We start from the raw sequence: 5,366 nt of genomic DNA on the forward strand, positions 1-5,366 counted from the left end.
ACACACACACACACACACACACACACACACACACACACACACACACAAACTAGCCATGTGACCTTGGGCAAGTCACTTAACCCCAATTGCCCTCCAAAAAGACTCAGTAAAAATGCAAAACTATATATGAAAGCGATACAGGAAATAAAGTAATACAACAAAATATGGGTATAGTCTTGTAGAAGGACTTATGAAAGAAGTGGAACTTCATTAGGCATTGAAAAATAGGTAAAGATTCATAACTAAGATAGTGTAACTGGGGCTTTTTCCTTAGGTATCAAATTTAGAGGGCAATGGTAACACTTGTAACCCTTGAACAACAAAGAATCAATTAATATTAATTCCTCGTTAGCAAGGATAATTAGTTAAAATAGAAAGCTACAAGATAGGCTGTAAGCTAGGGTCAATTTCCCCTTTCCCACCTTGAACAGACTGTGCCACCATCCCAGGAGCTCAGCACCTCTCCCCTCCACTGGGTGGTAGGTGACTTATCCCATTTCCTTACGGTTGAGGGTTTATTTTGTGCTGCCTGACCCAAATGTAATCTGTAGCAATCATCCAATTGCAAATTTTTTTAGAGTTCTAGATGGTTAGGATGTCTAGAGGCTAAAGGGAAAGGCAATTGCATAGAGGAATTTGGATGAGGAGCTCATTCCACCATGTTTGGGAAATAGTGGTGAGATCCGTCTAACAGAGTATTTATGCTGGGGGGGCGGGGGGGAGGAAGGGAGATAGTGGGTGATCAAGCTAAAAAGATAGTGTGAGGTCAAAGAGGCTTCCTACAGGTTTTGCAAAACCAGTGATGGACTTCAAGTGGGTAAATAATATGATGAAATTGGTGCTTCACAAAAGCCCTGATAGCAGAATACAGTATGGAGAGGAGAAGGGAGTGCCTGGCAAGAAGTTCTAATGAGTCTCTTGTCTCAGGTGATAATAAGAATGAAAAGAAAGGAACAATGTAGGGGCAGCTAGGTGGCACAGTGAATAGAGCACCGACCCTGGACTCAGGAGGACCTGAGTTCAAATCCAGCCTCAGACACTTAACACAAAAGCTAGCCGTGTGACCTTGGGCAAGTCACTTAGCCCCAGTTGCCCTTCCCAAAAAAAAGGGGGGGGGGAAGAGAAAGGAACACATGCAAGAGACACTTTAATGTAAGGATCAACAGGATTTGGTGATTGAATATTCTTCAATATTCTTAGAGGTCCATGATCCCATGAAGATGGATAGCCCTTCTACCAGTGTAGATCACATGTACAATTCTTGTCCACACCATAGAGAATTTTCCAAACAAGCTGGGGGGCTTCTTCTGGTTCTTTTAATATTATGTGATCATCAAGGCTGTCCAGTTTTTACCTTCATTTCTATTACATGATCTAAACATCTTTTTTTCTGGTCATTTATGTGCCTGATGATGTCATTGATACCATTTCTCACATAAAAGTCATTGGTAGTGTCCTATATCATGAATATATTTACTATATTTCTTTAGGTCATATGTTGATGGTATTTTGTAATTCATACTTTCATAGAGCATTACCAGGTTTTTTTGGTTTAAACGTCTTATTTCCCTGGCATAGGGAACAACCCTCAATGCAGTCAATCAGTCAGCAAGCATTTTTTAGCACCTACTGTGTGCTAGACATTGTGCTAACTGCTGAGGATATAAGGAAAGGCTAAAAATAGCCCTCACTTCTCAAGAAGATCACAGTCTAATGGGGGACGTAACAACTATGTTCAAAGAAGGTATGGGCAGGATGAACTGGAGATGATCAACAGAGAGAAGACACTACATCAAAGAGGACAGGGAAAGTCTTCTTGCAAAAAATGGAATCTTAGCTGGGACTTGTGGGAAGCCTAGGCAGCCAAAAAGTAAAAGACAGAGATAAAGAGGGAGTGAATTCCAGGCATTGGAGAGAGTGAGTGAAAACTCAGTCAGGACATGGAGATTATCGAGCAAGGAACAAAAAGAAGGTCAGTGATACTGGACTGCAGAATGGGGTAGGGGTAGTGAGTAAGATTTAAGTTACAAGAGCTCATCTATAACTTATAGCCTCAGTGTTTACTGAGGCACTGAGAGATAAAATTATAATCCAATGGTCACACAGCTCATATGTGTCAGAAGCAGAACTTGAGGGAGATTGAAAGTCAACCCTGTATGCCTTTAAAATGGAGTTGCTTTCAAAGTGGACTTATTTTGTATTTTTAAATTTTATTTATTTATTTATTTATATTTGCTCAAGTCCATCTTATCCTTGTAATTACTTCTCGAGCTTCACTTTCTCACCTGGAGGTGGTAGAAGATATGGAGGTGGCAGGGTCCAAATGCAATAGTTTCAACTATCATTATTGATGAGAATATATTACTGTAGAAAAACCAGCAAATTCATGCATCTGTCTATATTAACACATCTGTCTATTGTCCTTTTGTTATTCTTGACCTTACATTATTTCCCTCCAGAGTCCTGCTCTGAGGCCTCATTGTAGGGCCATGGGATCCCTAAGCTTTCCAGTAGAGCTCAAGCTCTGGAAGGTCCTAACAAGATCAAAAAGATTTGCAGACAGTTGTGGCAATGCTGTAACTGCTTTCTGAGGACCAGCCTAAGGTTAAGTCTAGCTAAGTATAGAGAAGTTCATCAACTATAGGTTAACCATTTGATGGTGAAGTCTTCAACAATTTCAACTCAATGAAACAAAGGAAAACACAAAATGAGCCATGGTCCTGTGCGCCTCTCATCTGCTTCCACGGTGATGGTGGCAGAATGATGAAAATGGGGGCAAAAGGTGTTCATAATAACAGTCTTCAAACATTACGATAAAAATTGACACTCAACTGTGAGGTACTTAGTTAACAATGAGTGGACAGGAAGAAGTGACTTTTATCAAACTTGATGGTCTTGCTATAACTGAAACTATAAAACGGTAAGAGGTTGCAACTGAATGAAGTCATGACTTATAGGTTCTTCCTGAAGAGTTAAAAGGAATTGGTGAAGTTGATTTTAACATATGTCCATAGGCAAGAAGAAACACTACTTCACATGACACATTGAAAAGAATTTGTAAAAATAAGTAAGCTGAGAACTTCTACAGAAAAAACTGAGGTACATTGGACATGATGAGCACCTAAAAATCACCAACAATTGAAATTATTATATTCTAACAGATGGTAGATTGCTTGAATTTGAGAGTTCTGCACTACTGTAGGGCTAAAGTCATTTGAATATCTGCATTAAGATTGGCACAAATATGGTATGCCCTGGGAGTAGGGAGCCACCAGGCTGCCTAATGAGGGGTAAAAGCACACAGGTTGGAAAAACAGAATGTCAATAAGTATTATGACTAGGTTCATGAGTGGCCACTACAATTCCAGTCTAAGTGACAAAAAAAAAATGATTTAGTCTCTAAGGAAAAAGAAGGAGTGGAGTAAACAAGTTTATTGAAACCTTGGTAAGAGATTCTATTAAGTCAATTCATCATAAGGATAAAACTGAAAGGACAATGAAAATGGAAAAGATCAGTCAAAATTTCTATAACAAACTTTCCTCAATGACAGCAAAACTGCAATATGTAGATTTTAACATTACAATCCCGAGTGTACTATGTGAGAAAATGGAAATAGCATTAAAGAAACAAAATGGAAAGAACAGCTAGATTAGACCAAGTATAATATACAGAAGATAGCCATGATGAAGACAAGTTTCAGAGCGTTGCAGGATGGATTATTAAGATATCTGGATCTCAGACACTTGACACAATTACTAGCCGTGTGACTTTGGGCAAGTCACTTAACCCCAATTGCCCTCCAAAAAGCAAAAAAAAAAAAAGATATCTGGAAAGAGGAAGAATATAAAAGCCTTTGGGGGGGGGAAATATCAAGATTTATAATTACCAAATAAAAGTAACTGAAAATTATTAACTACTGACTTATATAACTATTTCACCATCTCTACAAAACCTTTCTAAGAATAATGCATATAGATATAGTGGGGCATCCTTGATTAAAGTATGAGAAAGGAACAGGTGGGCTTTCACACAATGGAATGGAATGGGAATTTGAAGACCTTCCCTGCCCCTTAATAAGCCTAGGGAATTTGAAGACCTTACCTGCTTTGAAAATATACTCTGCCCCCTAATAGGCTGAATATAATCACATGGAGCCTGTGGTGGGAGGAGTTTGCTGAAGGATGGAGCAGAGCCCCCAGGAAACTGGGAGTCAGAGCAGCTATATACGACTGGTAGGAGAGGATGCATCTGAAGGAGACAGGTTTGTGAGTAAATATTAGTCTCATTTTGGTTTGTGAGAAGGCTAAAGGATGATGTTGCTTTCTGCTATATTGTGGTGCATTAATGTCTATGTTGCCATGATGGATTTTATTTCCTGGTATTGGGATTTGGTTTTCTGTCTTGTTTTGCTTCTGTCTTCTATATGGAGGGTCTGTTATACATTGTTATTCAGCACTATGTAGGTATATTTATAGTGATCCTTGGCACTGTGAATACTGCATTGATGCTACACACAGTCATGCTATTCTACACCAAATTACATATGTATAGTTATATAATTGATCATTGAGTTTTTGGTGGCAGCTTTTAAGTACCACATTCTCTACAGCTGGGTTATGGAGTCAGATTTAGAAACAAAGATTTGAGTCTCCTTAAAGGTGAATGTATTTTCACTCTTTCATAGGGGTGAAAATTGAAACCATAAGTCACATCAGTTTACCAGATGAGAGTATGAAAATATAAAAGCGCAAGGACTTAGCTTTAGAGAATGCCCATGACTATTGGAATAAGAATAGGCAGGCATGGGGGCAGCATATCTCAGCTCTAAGACTAACTGGTTGTGTTAACCTGTCAAGTCATTTAGCTGTCCAAGCTTCAGTTTTCTCCTCTGGAAAATGGAGATAATACTTTCATTGCCTACCTGATAGGGTTATGACTAGGGAAATTCTTTGTAAATCCTAAGGTATTATATGAATGAGATCATCACTTAATTTTCAATGAAAAAGACAATTAATTGCTCATAACTTTAATATTAGTAGCCTACCCTGTGTAGCTCCAATGAAATATTCAAAGCACTAATAGTGACCACGAATATTCCAGCAAAGTTCTGAATTGCAACATGTAACAAACTCTCCATATAGAAGAGAGAAGCAAAACATTTATTCAGACACCTGAAAACTGAATCCCAACACAAGAAATTCAAATCCATCATAGTAACAAAGAAATTAATACCCCATAACACAGCAGGGAGCCACAACATCCTTTAGCCTTCCAACAAACAAACACTCACAAACCTAGCTGTCTGCTTACCTGCTCTCCTCTCTCCTACCATCTAGCTGCTCTGATCCCCAGCTTACTGTGGGCT

This window comes from Petaurus breviceps, unplaced genomic scaffold (assembly GCF_028583685.1).
Source record: "Petaurus breviceps papuanus isolate PSGF00001 unplaced genomic scaffold, PetGlider_PUasm1.0 175, whole genome shotgun sequence".
Classification (NCBI taxonomy): Eukaryota; Metazoa; Chordata; class Mammalia; order Diprotodontia; family Petauridae; genus Petaurus; species Petaurus breviceps.